Source organism: Elephantulus edwardii, unplaced genomic scaffold (genome assembly GCF_000299155.1).
Source record: "Elephantulus edwardii isolate Elephantulus edwardi_28Jun2011 unplaced genomic scaffold, EleEdw1.0 scaffold00013, whole genome shotgun sequence".
NCBI classification, from domain to species: Eukaryota; Metazoa; Chordata; class Mammalia; order Macroscelidea; family Macroscelididae; genus Elephantulus; species Elephantulus edwardii.
The window spans coordinates 8,333,451-8,355,123 of record NW_006399763.1 but is presented as its reverse complement, the minus strand read 5'-3'; positions in this window follow the sequence as shown (position 1 = coordinate 8,355,123).

Below are 21,673 nucleotides of genomic sequence, written 5' to 3'. Positions count from 1 at the left end.
ATAGATATATAGATATATAGATATATAGATATATAGATATATAGATATATAGATATAGTATAGCTTAGTGGCAAGAAGCACTGCAATCCCAAAAGCAAACAGAATCCACCAGCTGCTCCATGGGAGAAGGATGGGCAGTCTCCTCCCATGTGATTAAATAAATGCCTCTGAAAACCCACTGAAGGATCAGATGTTGGTTGGTTCTGACTTGATGATACACAATATATAATATGCATATTTTGTGGTTGTTGTTGTTATTGTTGTTATGAGCCACCAAGTTGACTCATAGCAACCCAAAGCACAATACCTCTGAACACTGCTCTATCCTGAGCCAATCTCACTGTCTCTGACACATCTACCCTCATTACACCAATTATTTTGTCAATTTGTTTCATCTGGGGTCTTCCTTTCCTGTGCTATCCCTTGACCCTTCCAAGCATGATAGCCTGCTCCAAAGAGTGGTACTTCCTGGCTATATGTTCATAGTATGTGAGACAGAAAATCAAAATCCTTGCCTCAAAGGAACAGTTTGGTTTCACCCTCTCCAGGACAGACATATTAGTTCTCTTGGCAGTCTATGATATGTTCAAGTCTCTTCACCAGCAAGACAACTCAAAAGTATCAATTCTTCTTCCGACATCCTTGGTCGTTGTCTAGAGTATGGATCAGACACACCTTAATCTCTAGATTGACATCCTTACTCTTCAGCACGCTGAGAGTTCCTTGACAGTAATTTTTCTAATTTGTCTTTTGATTTCCTGACTGTTGGTGCCAAGAGTCAACACTTTTGGCACAATCAATTTGTGAAGCCAAGCAAGCTGTAATTGTTAACATCCTCAGTCTCTACTCTATCCACCATGGGGCTGCCAATTGTCCCAGTGGTGAGAATCTTTGTCTTCTTAATGTTAAGCTTCAATACATATTAAAGACTACTGTCCTTGAACTGATTGCATAGTCAAAGGAAATTATGTTACTAGCCCAAGTCCATGCCTCTCTGGTGGTTTGTATCCACCAGTGACTCTGTGAGAGTAATCTCCTCCTGTGTGACTTACAGCCTTGGGAACCCAATGGAGGGAAGAGAGATTGGTTGTGTGTAATGATCACTTGATATAGATATCAGAGACCCCATTTATGTTGATGGAAAAACATATTGAGAAAGACTATCTTGCATGAGATTATACCACCACTAGTAAATAGTAGAGAAGCACTGGTGGCTTCGTGGTAAGAAATTGTGCTGCCAGACTAAATCAAATCCATTAGCAGTTCTGTGGGGACAAGATGGGAAATCTCCGCCCATGCAATTTACTGCCTCTGATAAGCTGCTGTGAGTTGGTTCTGATATAACAGCACACAACACCAACAACAGGAAATCAAAGATCTCGGTTTCAAAGTTAAATCAGGGCCCTTTGGCTTTAATCAGTGCTTGTTCATATTTTTAAAATTTCAAGGAGGTATAAGGGACAGGTCCTTGGAGAGGGACATCATGCTTGGGAGGGTGAAGGGACGGCGCAGAAGGGGAAGACCCTCTGTGAGGTGGATTGATTCAGTGACTGCGGTAATCGGGATGGGTGTGTCAGAGGCAGTGCAACTGGCACAGGATAGAGCAGGGTTTAGGGCTGTTGCACATAGGGTCGCTATGAGTCGCAAACGGCTCAACGGCACATAACAACAACAACAACTACTACAACATTTTGGAAGCAGGAGAGGCATCCACTTTTTAAACAGCATGCCTCTGGAAATTCTATGAACTCTATGAACTTTGATAAATGTCGATAGTTGTAGAAGGGTTTCAGTCCTTTTGTTCATAGGGTTGCTATAAGTCATGCTTGACTTGGCGGCAATCAACAACAACAGCTACCACATTATCCAAATCATTTGCAGAACACCTTGGAGCCTATGAAGTACGTAGTGATTAATCTCTACCATTAAATTATTAATTTGTGTTCTGCATCCTCAGAGTTAGCACTATGTTTGTTTCTCTTTAGGTCTTTAGCTCAAAACGGCTGCAGCACAGTGTAGAGAAAAGTAAGCTTACAAAGCTAGGACATGCCTATGTGCATAGCTAGAGTGAATCAATCCACACTATGCACACACTCTTAACTCATACCAACTTCTTTGCAAAACAGTATACTTGACTAACAGAGACTGGAGAAGATAATGTGGATTGATCCTAGCAAATCAAGCAATTAGCTAAGTAAACTCTACATTGTGAATCAAATAAGAAAGTCAAGTAATTGCAGAAACCAATTACTTGGCATTTCTAGGTAACTCTAAGGCAAAAATTTCCTCCAGATTTTGAAAATATTTATTTGTTCAACTTCTAGCACCTGTTTACTCTTGCTACCAAAAGTATCATCGTTATTTTAAGTCTCCAAATTACAGCTTGCTCAGATCCATAATCAACATTCTTAACACCAGCAGTCAGGAAATTAAAAGACAAATTGCATTGGGAAAATCTGCTGTCATGGACCCCTCCAGAGTGTTAAAGAGCAACGATGTCAGTCTAGAGACAAAGGTGTGCCTAATCCAGGCCATGGTCTTCTCAATTACTTGTTATGCTTCAGAAAGTTGGATAATGACTAAGGATGACAGAAAAAGAATAGATGCCTTCAACTTGTGGTGCTGGAGAAGAGTCTTGGACATACTGTGAACTGCCAAAATAACAAATAACTCTGAGAGAGTGAAGCCAAGTCTTTCCTTGGAGGCTAGGATTTTCAAGCTCTGCCTCACATACTTTGGGCACGTGGCCAGGAGAGATTGGTCCTTGGAGAAGGATCTCATGCTCAGAAGGGTGGATGGACAGCAGAGGAGAAGGAGACCCCTGGTAAAAGAGATAGATTCATACAGTGATTGGGGCCATGAGGGTTGGTATGTCAGAGTTAGTGAAACTGGCTCAGGACAGGGAAGGGTTCAGAGCTGCTGTGCATAGAGTCACTATACATCACAGGCGACTCAATGGTACACAACAACAATAACCTATTATGACAGCTTTGGAAGTAGGAGTGGCATCCACTTCCTAAATAACATGCCTGCAGAAACTCTATAAACTTTGATAAATGTTGATAGCTGTAGAGGGGCTTCAGGCCTTTTGTTCATAGGGTTGTTATAAGTTGTACTCAACTTGAAGACCATCAACAACAACAATACTAATTATTGGACCTCTGGTGGTGCAATTGGCAGCAAAGTGTGCTGTTAACACCAAGGCCTTTTGTATCTGGCTGCTCACCTCCATCAAAGGCTTCTTAGGAGAAAGATTGACAGTCTCCTCCCCCTTTAGATTTACAGCCTTGGAAACCCAATGGAGGCCTTCTATAAGCCAGAGTCAACTCATGGACAGTGAGTTAATACTGCTTATCATTTTTTAATCTTGAATTTTGTTGTAAACTGGAGTAGGTCTACAGATAGCACCCTTTGGTGGATTCTGAGAAAATCATAGAACACCTGAAAACAAGAATTGTAATAACCCAAACCCCCACAGCCACATCATTCTCCCTTGGAGTGGCTGGCTGGTCAGTTTAACCAACTGACTTTTCAGTTAGTATTAGTACTAGTTGTTGTTAGGTTTCATCAAGTCAACTCCCAGCAACTCTATGAACAGCAGATCTGAATCTTACCTACCAGCCCATCCTCAGTATCTCTGAAATACTCTAGCCCATTATTATAGTCACTCTATCAATCCATCTCAGTGAGGGTCTTTCTCTTCTTCTCTAGCCTTCTACCTTTCCAGCATGATGTCTTTTTCCAAGGACCCCTCCTATCAACATATCCACAGTATTTAAGATGACATTTTGCCACCCTTGTGTGAAACAAGTAGGGAACTTGAAAAATTTCAGCAGACCGAAACTATGGCAATCTAGATCATTCTGACTCATAGCAACCCTGGAGAATAGAATGAAAACGGCTGATAGGACTTCTAAGGCTGTACTTCTTATGGAAGCAAACTGCTGGATCTTTTTCCTGCAGTGTAGCTAGTGAATTTAAACTAATAAACCTTTCTGTTAGCAGTTGAGCCAATCACTTGACCAACAGAGTTTTTACTGTACTACAAGGAGTCCTCCATTACAATGATAGCCTTCAATATGGGTAACATCTCAACATCAAGAAAATACAAATCCTTATTGCTGCAATAAATAATAAGATGATAGACGGAGAAATGATTTAAAGTTGTCAGTTATTTCTTTTTACTTGGGTCCACAGTCAGCACCCCTGGTAGCAGCAGTGAAAAATCAAAAGATGTATTGCATTGGGAAAATCTGCTGACAAAAGACCAAAGTTCTAGAGAGCAAGGATGTCAATTGAAAGACAAGTATGTGCCTTATCCAAGACATAGTATATTCAATTGCTTGCTATGGATGTGAAAATTAGACAATAAATAAGGAAAAAGAAGAACTGATGCCTTTGAACTCTGATGTTGGCAAAGAGTATTGACGATACCATGGACTGATGAGCTAACGCATTGATCTTGATAGAAATACAGCCAGATTGTTCCTCAGAAATGCAAGGATGGTGAAATTTTTTTCATAGTCTTTTTTTATTATTATTAATTTCAATGACGAAATTTTATCTCACCTACTCTGGGAATGTTTTGAGGGGGAATGAATCCTTTGAGAGACATATCTTACTGGAAAAAGTAGGTCAGTGAAAGAAGAAGACCCTCAACAACATGGATTGACACAGTGACTACTGCAATGAGTTTGAGCATGACAGAAATCATAAAAATGGTACAGGATAGGCCAATGTTCTTCTCTGTTATTCACAGAGTCACTATGAGCCATAGTTGAGTTGACGGCACTTAAAAACTATTTTTGGAGCATACATTCACTCTTAGACACTGTGACAGGTAATAAATATAAGTCGGATCAACTATAAATACTTGACAACCACACATATATGTTTGACTTATCCCATTTCACAGATTCACCAACTGATGCTCCAGTAAGATAAGAAGCGTTCCCAACATCCAAGTCTGATATATAAAGTGGCTGAGACTTCAAGTGTATCTAATTTCAAGCACCAGGCTGTATGCCATTTCATTGCAAGGGCACATTGTAGATATTCAATTAATATTTTTGTGGAAATGAGCCAGTGTGGATGAACTTGTTTTTATCTTAAAATTCTGTATCTTCCTATAAAATTGAAGCTTGCTGACACCAGGCCTAACTTGACTGTCTAAAATACTTTGATAAGGAATATACTTTGGTGTTTAATCACATTACTTTCACTTCAGTGGTCAGTGAGGACCTGAATGTTTAATTATGCTACTTGTTTGATACCTGATCAATGTTTTTCATTAAAATCCAGTGAAGCAGACAACTGAGATAATTACTGCAGAATCATCTTAATTAAAAATTTTAGCTTCTAATTATGAGTCATTGTTTATCTCATCAGGAAACTATTAGGATTCATGACAGGGTTGCCCTATTCATTACATTTTTTTAGCCTTTTCTTGAAGTTGGACATAGCACAACATTTCTATCTATGTAAGAATTTGGTTACATATACACATATGGTGGGATATATTTTGGGATCCTTAATTGTATCGGGGGGGGCGGCAAAAAATCAAGAATCCCAATGGCAGCTTTCTCAATGAAACCCTTGATCCAGTATTTCTATCTCAGCTAATTACAAGTTTGTCCTAGAGAGGGTGAGACCAGGCTGCTTCTTGAAGGCAAGGATTCTGAAGCTTAATCTGACACACTTTGGACATGTTGCAAGGAGGGACCAGTCCTTGGAGAGGAACGTCATGCTTGGGAGGGTGGAGGGGCAGCGCAAGAGAGGAAGACCCTTGATAAGATGGATTGATTCAGTGACTAGGGTAATGGGGGTAGGTGTGTTGGAGACATTAAGATTGGTTTTAGGGCTGTTGTATATAGGGTCACTCTGAGTCGCAGGCAACTTGGTAGCACATAACAACAACAATTACAAAAGGACAAAAGGTTCAAAAGTGAATTATTTATATTTTAACTGCTAATAAAATTCATAATTGTACTCACCATTAGATAAAAGCTACCTTAAAAAAAAAAAGCTACCTTAAAACTTTTGTCACAAGTTATACATTTAAACAAAGGCTGTTGATAAGCACTCATGTCTTTACAATGCAGAGAAACAGTTATTTTCCTAGACTCTCATTTCCAACAATGTCTTTCTCCTATCAGAATCACATATCTAGGGCTTCAGAACTAAGTCACAGCGTCCTTGGAGCGCAGGAAACTCCATTCATTCTGCTGGTAAATACAGCCTTGATATGTTTTCCCTAGGGAAACTCAGCTTCATTATTCACCGTGGTTGTACATGCCAAATGTGTGTGTTCAAATGTGTCACTATACTTGCCTTGACAGTGAGAGACTGTCCTTAATCTCACAATTGTAAATCGTGAATCCATTGTTCTGTTAAGCTTGACCACAGATTCCAACGTGAACAAGGCTAGCCATGAGAAGTAGGAGACAGAGAGCTGATAATGTAATCAAAACCCAAGTAGTATATTTTATTGGCTGTTCTTGAGTTTCTTTTTCAGGAAACCAGGAAGAAAGGTGGGATATTGGGATAGGAATATTGGAAGGATAAAATTAACCACTGAAATTGACTTAAGGATAATGTAAAAGTCATGGATGTGAAAAGATTGAAATTAAAATAGTCTATGATAAGACTCTATGATAAGACTCATATAGTATTACCCAACTAGTTAGAAATGTGATTATGTGGTACCTTGGCTTTAAGTTTAATTTGCACGAAACACCTTTTGGCATGCTTAGCTTTCTAGTAACACCTTCACCTGCATTAGTTTTATTTTTTTTTCTGTTGTTGTTTGTTGTTGTTTTTAAAGCTAACACTATCTCTCTCTCTTCCCCCCCCTGTAAGAAGGATGTATTTAAGTGAATGCTGGTCAGTGGGACATTTTGTCAACTTTAGTTATTAAGTGCATAACTGTCTACTATTGCCATGTGAATGTTGTATATGATTGTAAGGCTTATGTCACTAAAGATTTTTATTCTTCTGATTTTTCATGATCAAGTTCATATGATGTTGTATAGACATGCTTTGTAGTGAACTATAGTAGCAATAATTTCTGTACATGATCAAGAGTTTATTGTATTTCTTTTCCTGTCCTCTTCTTTTAAAGAGTTAATATTAACAAATAGCAAATAGAAAAGTCAACATAAAAATTATAATAGAACAAGAACTTAAAAGACACAGATTTATCTTTGGATATGGTTCTAAACGCTTTTATTGAGCATTGTCAAATTTCTAAGTGTCATAGGATAGACATCAATTTATATTGCCCTTCTGTATGTGCTGCCATTGATGTGAAAATCTTGACCTAAATATTGTCTTTAAAAATGTTAAATTGAAAAATCTGTTTAAACTTAGAGTATTTTAAATGTTGCTAAAAAAATATTTTGTGTAGAGTTATTTCTATGAGTTAATGTAAAGTTGTAAATAGAAATTTTCCTTAAAATATAATAATGTCTGTATAAATCTGTGTATATCTAGAACCTGTGCTGTGTAAAGACATTCTTATTTCTGCTGTTATTATACTTATGCAACAGTCAGAGTTATTATAGTAGATGATTACCAAGTTTTCCCATTGGGGGTTTGCCCAAGACACTAGTGCATTTTCTCTTTAAGTGATTGAATGTTTAAGAAATTGTGTGTATAGTTGTTAAGTTTTTATAAATTGTTATATTCTGTTAATGTATATAGTTCTGTGACTCCAAAATATAGTAAATATAAACAGAAGCCAGAAAAACGTTAGAGATGCCACAGGGCACCCAGTGCAAACTCCTGTTGAAATCAAAGCTAGTTTTCCCTTAATTTGACCCACCTGGGACTATATAACACCATTGAAGGTAAAGAGAGGCTGTCCAATTATTGCCGGACTCTAGTGGCGGGTCTCAGGGGGGCTGCTAGGCGCCCCACCAATTTGACTAAGGTAAAAAAGAAAGCAGAAATAACTGATAATAAGTTTTGTTTATTTTTGTTTAAGAGAGAAAATGAGAGTAGTTTTGTTTTAAAGTAGAATGTCTGGTTGTGCCAGAATATGAAAGATAGTAAAAGCTAAATTGAGAGTGTGTAGTAAGTTGTAGAAAGCTTGAGGAAGTGAATTTTATTTCCTCTAGTTGAAAGTTTTAGCATAGTATGAGATTCAAGAAGAAAAAGAGAACCGGCAAGATTGCCGGCAAGAGAGGAACTTAACTAAAATCTTGGCCGCTGTAGTAAGTGAAAAATGAAAGAGTCAGGGAGAAAATAAACAGAGTAGATACCTGGGTAGCAGGAGACCGTGAGACCCAGAAGATAAAGAAGCTTTGTATCGAGATCCAGCAAGATTTCACGAAAAAATGGACAAAGATAGCTAACTGAGGCAAAGAAAGAAACCGTCATGCACATCCCTCCACCAACTTCATCAAAACAGGTGGAAGAATTCCTGGGCATGGCAGGATTCTGTAGACTATAGATACCTAGTTTTGCCTCCCTCACCGCCCCTTTGTACCCACTGACTCGGGGAAAAGAAAACTTTGTTTAGACAAAAGGGCATGAAACTGCCTTTAAGAACATAAAAAAAAAAAAAAAAGACTCTGCTCTCTGCACTGGCACTAACCCTGCCTGATCTAAAAAAGCCCTTTGTCATGCACATTGACAAAAGAGAAAGGGTAGCTAAAGGAGTGCTAACCCAAACTTTGGGACCTTGGAAGAGACCAGTTGCCTACATAAACGTGCTTAGGGGAGCAGAGTCGACTCCTGGAACAAGAGCGCCAGCGTGTGAGTGCTGAGCAGTCCAAAGCCGAGTCCACGCAGCGCTCGCTAGAAGAGCAGAAGAAGGTCATAGTCCAGCAGACAGCCATAGAGAAAAAAAAGCTAGAATAAGCCAAGAGCGCCCTGCTGGAGGAGCAGAAGTCTGTAAAAGAGCAGGCAGAGCTCAAGATCCGGGCCAGTGAGCTCCAAGTCAAAGAAGACCAGCTAGCGGCCGAGCAAGAAGCGCTAGAGCAGGAGCGGCAAGGTCTGCGGCTACCAGAAATAAGACTGCTAATATTGTTGTTAAGAAGATTCTAAAAGAAATCTTCCCAAAGTTTAGAATACCTAAAATAATTGAGTCTGATAACGGTCCTGCCTTCGTTACCCAGGTGAGTCAGAGATTGGCCAAGTGTTTAGGGATTAATTAGAAATTACATTGTGCATACAGACCCCGTATTATTAATAAGCTTGTAGTTTTTATAAAAGAATTAGTGCAGTTCAGTTAATAGTACTCCGGCATCAATATCAGTCTCTCAAGCAGGTAGAAACCTCCCACCAGTTCTAAGATTAGAACTTTTAAGAAAAAGAAGTGGTGATTGAAAAGATTGAAATTAATATAGTCCCTATAGTTCTCAGCTGAATTAAACTTAGGTTTCTATAGTTCTCAGCTAAGTTAAACTCGGGAATTTTTCCATTGTCTCAGGTAGAGCCCCACACCCAGTTGTATCCAGGGCAACAGTCCACTGCCCTAGAGTTTGAACTCATTGTATACTTAAGAATTTGTGACACCACCCTATAGTTAAAGATCTATCTAACTGCTACATGTGCTACGTGACTGCCGCAAGTGCTATGTGCAAATATGCTGTGTAAACCCTGAGCGAACACTGAACCAATGAATTCAAACTGTGCTTTCATCACCCAATGAGAAGCTGATACCCAGTTGTATCCCCCTAAAGTGTATAAAAAAAACCAACTTTGTCTGCTCGCGGTCGGCTCCTCTATCTCCTGCGAGAGATACGGGTCGGCCCGGAGCTCCGCAATAAACCTCTTATCTCTTGCTGTTGCATCAAGCCGGTGTCTTGGAGTCTTGGGTCTTCGCCGTCCACTCCGGACAGGACAGGACCACCGGTTCAGGGGTCCTTCACATGCAAACAACTATGGCAAGTTCTTTTGTAGAAATATTTGGAAACCAAGTGGTTCTTACCAATTATGAAAATGACCAGCACAACCCTACAATATTAAAGCTGACACAAGGAGTTCCAAAATCTTAAAGTTAAATGGGGAAAAAAAAAATCCTATTAAATTTCCCCATACTAACTGCAGGATGATATAAAAAATATGGGGAAAGGAAAAAGTAGCAAAATATAGTTAACTCTCTTACCTGTTTTCAATCTGTCCTATGAAAGGAGGTAATGGAGAAATTTGGGGAAGTGACTCACTCCCCAAAATATAAATCACTCTTCTTATACTTCTGAAATTTTTATCACACTTCACTCCAAGAACAGTGGGAAATAAAGCTTTTTAACAAGGTAAATAAATACTTGACTGCACTAATTTTTGGCATGTATAAGATGACAGGTTGGCATCATCTAAGAACTTTAAAATTGATTTTAAATTGGAAGAGAGAACAAGGTCAGCGATTAAAATAAAACTTCTTCTTGAAGAAGTCATGGTAGTACTTCTTTTTCTTGGTATTAAAATAATGATGGGGTAAAAAAAGTTTTAGTTAAGGGTTTTTACCTTCCCCAAAGTAACACCTCTGCTGGTCTGCCTTTCTATAAAACATCATTTCTAAAATAGAAAACAAAGGATTAAATATGCTTACTTGCCAGACTTATAAATGAACACATTCAAATTTTAGCACCAATTCAAAGGTGCATTTTCTTTAGGGAACAATTTATACATAGTCTGAGATGTTTTCCTTTCCAAAAAAATCCCAGCAAACTTTGCTTAACATTCATTTCAGTGGTGTAAGGGATAGATACTTTAAATCCTATCTGCTGCATCGTGGCCCAGTTATTACAGCCAATGCCTCACTTAGACCTGTACTGTATATTAATGCTGAAAGAACCTGTTCAGATAAATTACTGACTGGCAGAAGATGAGCTGATAAGGGGAGCATCATTATTTTGCAAAATGGTCAATGCAGGTGCTGTAAAATAAAAATATAACCCAGGGATGCTTCCCAGACATAGCACATTTGATGGCAGAGGGCCTGATGAATAATGTGGCTCTAGAGGCCCTGCTCTCTTCTTCGCTGCACTGTTGGTGACACGTGTGACAATGTTATGCTGCTGGAAGTGTCTAGCTACCAGGGTTAATTGGCTTATAAATTGTTTTGGCAGCAGAAAGTTGATGGCTTGATAAACTGATGCCTAAAATAAAGGAGTGCAAGAGCATAAATGAGTCAAGTTCTTGGAAAGGTGTTAAGGCTTATATCTGTTTATCTAGCAATTATAGAAGGATAATGGTGGTTATCCTAAGAATCACCATTTTCCAAATACTAACTACTTCTCAGCACGGAGAGTATATGCATTTCCTTACTCAGCTCTATAAGAAACACTTTTAAGAAGAAGATAAAATCATTCCCATTTTAGGGAAAGGAAACCAGTCTTAGAAGTAACTTGCTTCAAATTACAGTGTTGATACATGATCAAACCAGAAAATAAAATCAGTTTCAAACTCATAGTCCTGACCATATTGCCCCACTGAGTCAGGCAATGATTTTTTTTGCAGAATACCTTGAACAATAAAAACTGTAATACTTTTAAAGGTAAGAAATAATATTTATCAATAAAGGTTCTTAAAAAAAAAAGACAAAAATTCAAATCCTCAACTAGAAGGCATTTAATTTCACTTAAAAAAAGAAAAAGAAAAAAACAGCCAGTGGCAAATAATGCACCCACAGAACTAAATGTTATTAATTCAAATTAAAATTCAAAGATGAAATATTTGTATTAATTAAGAAGCTTATTTTCAGAATTATTAACATTGGCACACACAGTTGAAAAGAAAATTTTCAGGACTGTCCCCACATATACGTGGATAATGTCAAGAAATTATAACACACATCTAATAGAAATACAAAGAAGTATGTTCATTAAGTTATATTAATTCTTTCCTTGGTTTTTCACATGTTCTGTGTCATGAACTGAAGCAGAACAATTACTTAAATGAAAGGTAGTGATCTTCTGCCAATGTGGTATAAATCTCATTTAATAAAAATGGTAAAATTACTCTAGAGGACGGGGTAAATTTCCAACATTTAGTGACTTCTTTTAACTTATAAGAACATCAACAGCAAGAAGTATACATAGATCTAGATAAAGCTGGGGGAGTTAACATACACACATACATGTTACCATCTGCTCTTGAGTCAATTTCTGCTCGGATCAATCTTATAGGACAGAGTAGAATTTCCCTCTGAAGCCTCCTAGGCTGTAATCTTTATGGGAATAGATCAACAGATCTTGTGAGAGGAGCCACTCACAGATTTCAACCACCAACCTTACATATATACATTCAGGTACATACATAAAAGAGCTCTGGTGGTGAGTAGGGATCTGTGTTGCTAACCCAAAGGGGCCTCCTCTGGTGGTTTGAATCTACCAGGGACCCCTCAGAAGAAAGATGGACAATCTCTTCCCGTGGGATTTACTGTCTCTGAAAACCTGCTGGACAATCAATCAGTTGAGTTGGTCCCAACTTGGTGATTAACATAACAACAACAATTTATTACAAATCACAAAGGTAGTCACGAAGCAAGAAAAACAAGGCCACGTTTCATCTCCAGGACTTCTGAGATCTGCCTCCATTCACTGTCATTATGATATCATACAATTTCATAGTTTTAACTCCCTTCTGCATGACAGGAACTAATTCAAAACATTACTGCTGTGTATCAGATTCACATATGCAATGAATTCATCTACTTCTCTAGTAGACAGCTCCAACTTAACATATTCAAAAAGCAGCTCCTGCCCCCTCACCCACAAAACTGCTCCTTTTGTTGCCTTTCTTTTTTCATCTTCCTTAATGACAAGTCATCCTTCTAGTTTTTCAGGGGGGAAGCTATAGATTTACTCTTGACTTCTTTCTTACTTTCACACCTTAGAGCCAAGCTGTTAGTAAATCCTGGCAGGACTTCAATAAAAATGTACTTGGAATCTTTTATTTTCTCACCTTCTCAACTGCCGCCCTCATCTTACACTCCCCAGTCCACAATCTCTCTTCTGCTTTTTCTTTTTTTTTTTCAATTTCCTGCTCCTTTCACCCTTCTTTCCTGTGATCTATTATCGACATAGTTGCCACCTTGAATTGGTGAAAACCTGACTGTAATGGAGTTACAGGTCCTCCTTCAGGAATGAGGTACTCTCTACCACAGCAGCTAGGAGGATTAGCTGCCAATGGCTCACATTGGAATCCAACACCTGGAACTGTCCTCTGCAAAAGCTCCTATGACATGTATGCCCTTCTCTGAGATATAAACAATGGCTAGTCAATGTAAGAGTACAACTCTGAAGAGCCATGCCCACTCCAGGGATCCCTGGGGATCAGCTGGGCTCTCTATCACAACTAAGTTGCATTTCAGCTTCTCTTTTCACTCAGCCCTGCTGGCCTCACTCTCTCACAGATGTTGCTCCTGAGAGCATTCCCAAATCTCCCGCAAGCAACCAGCCATCTCAGAATCCATCGGAGCACCTAACTTATGACACCATGTCTTATCGAGTCAGTCCTGGTCCAAGTCCTCCAGTGGCTCTCCATTTCATAGAAAAAGAACATCCTCACATTGCTGAAGGGCGCTAAGTTAAATTGCCAATGTTACTTTATCTCCTACTTCTCTTGACCTACTACACTGGCCAAGTATATCCCAAGCACTTTCCCTCCATTGGCTGTTTCTTAGTCTCAGATGTTCTTCTCCACATATCCACACACTTATACCTCACTTCCTTCAGGTTTTGTTTAAAGTGCCACCTTCCCAAACAGGCCTTTCCTAGCTGTCCTCTGGCTCTAGAACTTCCATGGTTCCCTACGTCTCTCACTTTAGTTTTCTGCATAGCATTTCTTACAATAAACAATGTAATTTACTTATTTGATAGATCTCTTTTCTTACCCTTCTCACTGTAAGAATTTTTTGGAGGTGGTGCGGGGAGGATGGTGAGGGGGTTCTTTCATTCATTGTCAGATCCTCCATACTCAGAAGGGTACCTGTGCATACGAACTCATCAAAACACTCTTCATAAAAGGAATAAGGGTCGTTGGATGTAAGGCACCTCACCAGGCTCATTTACATATATTTTCATAACTACCACTTAAAACCACCTGGGAGGCAGCAAAGCATATCCATTTCTCAATTGAATAAATAAAAATCCATATAATCAGATGAGAATGCCACATCTCTAAGAAGAGCATGGTTCAAAGCCATCATCTGCTCCGTGGAGGGGGGAATGAGCAATCTCCTTCTGTGCCATTTCTTGCCTCTGAAAACCCACTAGGGGGTAAGCTATGAGTTGATTCTGAATCAACAATACACAGCAAATGATAGGAGGAGTCCAGGCAGCACAACCATTAAATGCTTGACTGTAGGCAAAAGGCTAGTGGTTTGAACCACCTGCAACTCTCTTGGATACAAGATCTGCTGCTGTAAAGATGATTGTCTAGAAAGCCCTGTGAAGACATTCTACTCTGTCCCATGAAGTCACTATAACCAAAATGTACTCTGGTCAACAAGTGGCAGAGCCCAGATGTAAACTTAAACTCTAGTGCTGGTATTTCGTACATAAAGGATGGCCAATTGATTCTCAGAGAGTCTTTCCTATAATAACCAGCAAACTCAATCTCAATTGAAAAGACAATTCTAAGAGATGAAGGAATTGAGTGTGAGTCAGTACTCATGATTGTCATCTATTTCTTAACACGCTTATAAATTCACTATTACTGTAGAGTATATTTTGTATTTAAAAGTGCTGGCTTTGTAGCAATTGTTAGTGTTAATGCACGAAAGGGAGGCAAATAACTGAGGCACAGAAACCTTACCAAAAGCAACTAACCACATTAAGGGTAGTGCTTGAAACCAGTAGGGGGCAGGCAAGGGGCGCATGTGTTGAAAGAAAACAAAAATCTGGGTTTTATATTTGAGTTAATGGGAAAAGTAACTCGCTCTCTGTCCTCCACTTAGCAAAAGAAAATTTTATAAAGGAAGTGGGATTACAAGAGCTTTCTGAACTCCAGAGAGGAAGTTTGGCAAGTTGACACTAGAGTCTCATTCAGTACTCAACACCCATTAACTTCAGAGCAGCTCAGAGCCTGGATCAGCTGGGCAGGATGCAATGCAAATGGGAAATGAGCCTGACCCCACCACAAAAGCCTTTAGCTCCACACACATGTGGGTCTGATGGGATCCACTGGTATAAAAGGAAGGTGAGAAAGCTCTAAATTGGCTTTTACCATCTAAGGATGTTCACACACAAAGCATGCATTGTACCCACTAATGAAAGACATGTGCTAGAGTGGTTACACATTGCAGCTGAATGAAAACTAATGACATGAAACAGCCACGGTGCCTCTACCCTGACCCCTGTAAAACCTCAGGCCTGACTTGTAACAGGCAGAGCTAAACCAATTTATCACCGAATTATGCATCATTTAATAAAGACTGGTGTGCCTCAACCTGCCTCGAATGCTAAAAGCTTGAGGAAACGGGATTCCTAAGGCCCCTTTTTCTTTCCTCAGCCTCATCTTTAACCCTTTTGTACTTGACGGACTGACTGAAATGCAAGTCTAAATTTTATACACCATTCCTAAATAACCTTAGGGTAGTTTGACCCAAGAGTTCCTAGGGTCACTTGCTTGAAAATTGCTACCCTCTCCAGGGTTAACTCTTATTTCTGAAATTCACTGGAGTGTGAAGTAAGGGGAAAATAGAGGTGTTCTCTTTTGTGATCCTCCACTGATCTCCTGAAACTCTAGTTGATAGGATATTTCTGTATGCCAAAGACAAACGTTGATCTTGCCAGTGTCCTCTGCAGTTATTGTCAAAAAAGACTTTAGTTTAAATGAAAATTATTCCTATCAATATTTAAGCTTTGCCTATATATATTGTTAAAAACCATGCTAACTTCTAAAAACATGGAAAAAATGGCACATTACAGGGACGTATCTTTAGGAATGAATCATCATGCAGGGCTGAGAATAGACGTATTCATATCAATTTCTATATCACTGGACATGTATGACTTACAAAAAATTCAGATGAAGTCAAGGAAATCACAATAACGTCTATTTCTTTCTTCTGTAAAAAAACGTTTAGTATTATTAAAGAACATAGGTAAATTCTAGAAATTTAAGAATCTTCTCAAAATCTTTCCTCCTTTATTTTTCTTTTCAGGATAATGAAAACAAATGTGTGCCACTACAGAAACATTAGTATTCCTATGTCATCTTTGTCTTCAGTTAAACCAAAAATATAAGAGTAGGTGAAGCCAAAGAGCATGTTATTAAATCCACCAACCATAGATTATGTTTAAGATTGAAGAATCTACGTTTTAACAATAGCCCTAGATAATTCTTATAGTTAAGCTTCTGAAAATCTATAAGAATCACCTAGGGATCTTGTTAAAGTATAGATTCTGATTCAAAATCTGGTGTAAATCTGCAGTAGAGATAAAAAATCCATAGCAATTCATTCCTGGCTTGAACACCTTAAGCCCTGGATTGAAGCACTTGTGATGTTTCTTCATCAAGGAAATAATTTTATTAAAAGTCTGTCCATTATATTTTTGCAGTTCAATCTGTCTTTTTGTTTCTTTCACCAAAGTAATGAAAGCATCACAAGCCCTTGAAATATTGATAAAGAAAACTTAAAGAAATCCTCACAGACCAGAAAACTATTGTTAATCATGACAGTGTGGCACTATCTTTTTTTTTAAAATTGAGATTTTAATGAAAGTACTTAGGATCATTGTTGTGCATTTTCCTCCCAACCTACCCACCCCCAGATCACTTTTTTCCTTGGAAAAAAATGTTCTTCCATTGTTATACAACACCCCCTCCAGACCGCAGATCACTTTACTGTGCAGCTCTTATTCTGGGTTCTTGTCATGCCAATAATACCTCATCATATATTCCTTTTATACAGTTCTCTCTTGTGTCTGTTTCAATGTCATGTACATTTTTTGTCTCCTCTTTTCTTAGTTTTTCCCCAACTACCATGTCAGTACTGTTATATAACAGTGGTACTATGCTATATTTGTCTTTTTGTGACTAAGAAATTTCACTCAGCATAATGTCCTCCATGGTCACCCATTTTATATAATATTTCATGAGTTCTTTGTTTTTCAGTGCTGCATAATATTCCACTGTGTGAATATAGCACAGCTTCTCTATCCATTTGTTTGTTGATGGACACTTGGGTTGTTTCCAAATTTCTACTATTGTGAATAAAGCAGCAATAAACATGGGTGTGCATATATCTGCTTGGGTGGCAGTTGTGGTTTCTTTAGGGTATATTCCCATGAGTGGAACTGCTGGGTCAAATGGTATCTCTATTGGCAACTTTTTGAGAGAGTGCCATACAGCCTTCCATAGTGGTAGCATCATTTTACACTACCACCAACAATGAATAAGTGTTCAAGTTTCTCCACAGTCTTGTCAGCATTTTTTGTTTGCTGTTCTGTAAAATTTTGCTATTCTTACTGGGGTGAGATGATATCTCATAGTTGTTTTGATTTGCATCTCTCTTAGAGCTAGGGATTTTGAACATTTCTTCACCTGCTTGTTCACCATCTGAATGTCTTCTTTGGTGAAGTGTCTGTTCATATCCTGTGCCCATTTTTCAATTGGGTTGTTTACCTTTATCTTCTTGTAGCACTCGAGTATTCTATAAATTCTAGATATAAGTCCCTTATCTGACATGTCATTACCAAATATTTCTTCCCAGTCTGTGGCTTCTCTTATTATCCTGTTGGAGAAGATTTTAGATGCACATAGGGATTTGATTCTTAGAAGGTCCCATTCATCTATTTTATCCTCTCCTGGTTGTAGATCTTTCAGGATGCTTGGAAGACTCTTCATGTTGTGGATTAGTGCTTCTAGGGTTCTTCTAAGCTTTTCTTTAATGAAGTTTATAGTTCTTGATATTAGTCCCACGTCCTGGATCCACCTTGAGTTGGTTTTTGTGTATGCTGTGAGGTGCGGGTCTTGTTTGAGTTTTCTGCAGATGGTGTGGTTTTTTTTTTCAATTTTGCCAACACCGTTTGTTAAAAAGGCTGTTGATTCCCCACTTAACCTATTTCATCTTCTTGTCAAAAATAAGTTGACCATAGGTAGATGGGTTGATTTCTGGGTTCTCAATTCGATTCCATTGGTCCATGTGTCTGTCATTGTACCAGTACCACGCTGTCTTTATCAGCACGGCACTGTAGTAGGATTTGAAATCAGGGAGTGAGATCCTACCTTGTTTTTCTTTTTAAGGAGGAGGCACCATCTTTTTATTGATCTTTATTTATCTTTAAATATTCTATTATTTACTATTATATTCTATTATTATTATTTCTAGGAGAAAAAAGAGCAATCTCCTTCCAGATAATTAACTGCCCCTTAAAATCCACTGGAGGGTCAGCTATGAGTCGATTCTGACTTGATGATATATAACAGCAATTCTTTTAGACCAGAAATAATACATGAGGAGAGAGGCACTGTTTTAAGGACTTGTCAGATAGTAACTCAGTGTGTAATCACAGACACTTTATGTTGTTGCTATTAGTTATATTTGAGTCAACCCCAACTCATGGCAACCTCGTAAAGAGAATAGAATTGTGTTTTTTGGGATTGTAAATGCTCTGAATTTTTAGAAGAAGATAACGAGCCTATTGTTCAAAGGCCTCTGTCCAAAATCCATTAGTCCCTGTGTATTCTATTAAGGTCTCCAGAAGGTGAAATTGCCTATTTCAACATTTTTAAATTGCTGTAATTGTCCCCATGTTGCAGCAAGATCTCAGAGCAAATATGTTGCTACCATTGTGTTTTCGATTGCCTCAAATAAATGAAAAATCTGGATAATGAATAAAGAAGACTAAAGAAAAAAACACAATTGAATTGTAATTGTTTATGAAGAATATTGTATAAACCATAAACTGACAGAAGAACAAACAAATCTGTCTTGAAAGAAGTAGATCCAGAATGTTCCTTAGAAGTAAAGAGAGCAAGATTTTCTCTCACATACTTTGTAAATGTTATCTGGAGGGACTAGATCCTGGAGAACACGTGATTCATGTTCACTGAGTCAGCGAAAGAGAGGAAGAGCTGGAGCCCCACAGTAAGATGGATTGACATCGTGACTATAAGAATGGACCCCAGTATAGCAGTGATTATGAGGCTGTCATAGGACAGAGCTATATTTCATTCTGTAGAATGGGACTTGAGCACACCTGAAAAAAACACCATACAGCTACAGAAATTGGCATAACAGGTGAAGTAATACAGAATTTACCCAGAGTCAAGAGTTGTAGCGCTGGTGATCAGACTCGTGTAGAGATAATTCCTCAGAGTCCCCTTGCTTCTCTGTGCCATCTTAGACAGCAGTAAAGGAAACATGAAGCTTTCATTTTAATGACAAACCAAAAAGAAATACATCCAATCACCCTGTACTCGATTAAGGTCTTCAAAAGGTGAGATTACATATTTCAATGTCTTTCTCTCCAGTGAAATAAAATTTATTTTAGGATTTTGTACAAGATGTAAAATAGTTTTGATGTAGGTTAAAGGTGGTTTGTTTTCACTAGAAAGAATGTAATAATAATAAAAGTAGGAGCCCAGATGAAAAATGCAATCTTTCAGCCTCATTATTGTCAAGACTTAGTATCAGATTTTAAAATTACCATCTCAAAGTCTCATACAGATGGTCCCAAAACATGTTTATACTATCTCCATCCCAATTTTATTTGGGGAATAAGCAAGACATAAGCTAGAGGGAATTCAGAAAGTGTGACTCTGCAAAAACTGAAAAGATTCCTAAGAGTGCAAGAGTGGCCTACTGGAAAGGGGTTACACTGCCAACCCAAAGGCATGCAGTTCAAAACTACCAGCTCCTCCTCTGGGATTTATGTTGTTGTTGTTATGTGCCATTGAGTCGTCTGCAACTCATAACAACCCTATATACAACAGCCCTAAACTCTGCTCTATCCTGTGCCAATCTTACTGTCTCTGACACACCTACCCCCATTATCCCAGTCTCTGCATCAGTCCATCTCATCGAGGGTCTTCCTCTCCTGTTCTGTCCCTCCACCCTCACAAGAATGACGTCCCTTTCCAAGGACTGGTCCCTCCTGGCAACATATCCAAAGTATGTCACACGAAACTTCAGAATCCTTGCCTCCAAGAAGCAGCCTAGTTTAACCCTCTCCAGCATGAACTTGTTCGTTCTCTTATCAGTCCATGGTATATTCAACACTCTTCTCCCACACCACAGCTCCAAAACATCAATTTTACTTCTAGCATCCCTAGTCATTGTCCAACTTTCTGATGTATAGCAAGTGACTGCAAAGACAATGGCCTGTATTAGGCAAACGTTAGTCTCCAGACTGACATCATTACTCTTCCACACTTTGGAGAAGTCTGTGAAAGCAAACTTTTCCAACAAAATACATCTTTTAATTTCCTGGCTGCTGGTTCCAAGAGTGTTGATTGTGGAGCCAAGAAAACTAAACTGATAACAATCTCAATCTCTTCACCATCCATCATGATGCTGCCAATAGGCCCAGTGGTGAGAATCTTTGTTTTCTTGATATAGAGCTTCAATCATATTGAAGGCTGCAGTCCTTGACCTTCTGCAGCAAGTACTTCAGGTTCTCATCAGTTTCTACAAGCAGGGTTATGTCATCTGCATAAAGCAGATTGTTGATGAATCTTCCTCCAATCCTGATGCCTCATTTCTCCTCATAAAGCTCAGTCTTCCACATAATCTGTTCTGCATATAGATTGAAAAGGCATGGAGATAAGACAGCTCCTTGACGCACACCCTTCCCAATTTTGAACCATGCAGTGTTTCCTTGCTCAGTTCTGACAACTACCTCCTAGTCCAAGTATATGTTTCTCATAAGCACCATCAAGTACTCTGGGATTCCCATTCTTCTGAGAGTTAACCACTGTTTGTTATGGCCCACAAAATCAAATTCCTTTGCATAGTCAATGAAACATAGATAGACATTCCTCTGGTACTACCTGCTTTCAGCCAAGATTCCTCCAACGTTAGCTACAATATCCCTGGTACCACGACCCCTTCTAAACCCAACCTGCACTTCTAAGTAGTTCTCTGTTGATGTGCTCTGCCAGTTTTTTAAATAATCTTCAGCAGAATCTTGCTTGCATGTGATATTAATGATACTGTTCAGTAATTTCCACACTCTGTTGGATCACCTTTCTTTGGAATGAGAACAAATACAGATCTTTTGCAGTCAGTTGGCCAGGTGGTTGTCCTCCAGATTTCTTGGCACAACTTGGTGAGTACATCCAGGGCAGCATTTGTTTATTGAAATATATCAATTGGTATGCCGCTAATTTCTCTGGCCTTGCTTTTTGCCAATTCTTTCAGAGCAGCTTAAACTTCCTCCTCCATTACAACTGTTTCATGAAATTTGTGTGTCCACTGATTCCTTTTGGTACAATGATACTATATATTCTTTCCGTCTTCTTTTAAAACTTCATGGATATCTACAACCAGGAGAAGATAAAATAGATGAATGGGACCTTCTAAGAATCAAATCCCTGTGCACATCCAAAAACTTCTCGAACCGGATAAAAAGGGAAGCCACAGACTGGGAAAAAGTATTTGGTAATGACATGTCAGATAAGGGATTTGTATCTAGAATTTATAAAATACTATCTATGGTCAACTGATCTTTGACAAGGAGATGAAATCAGTGAAGTGGGGGAACGACAGCCTTTT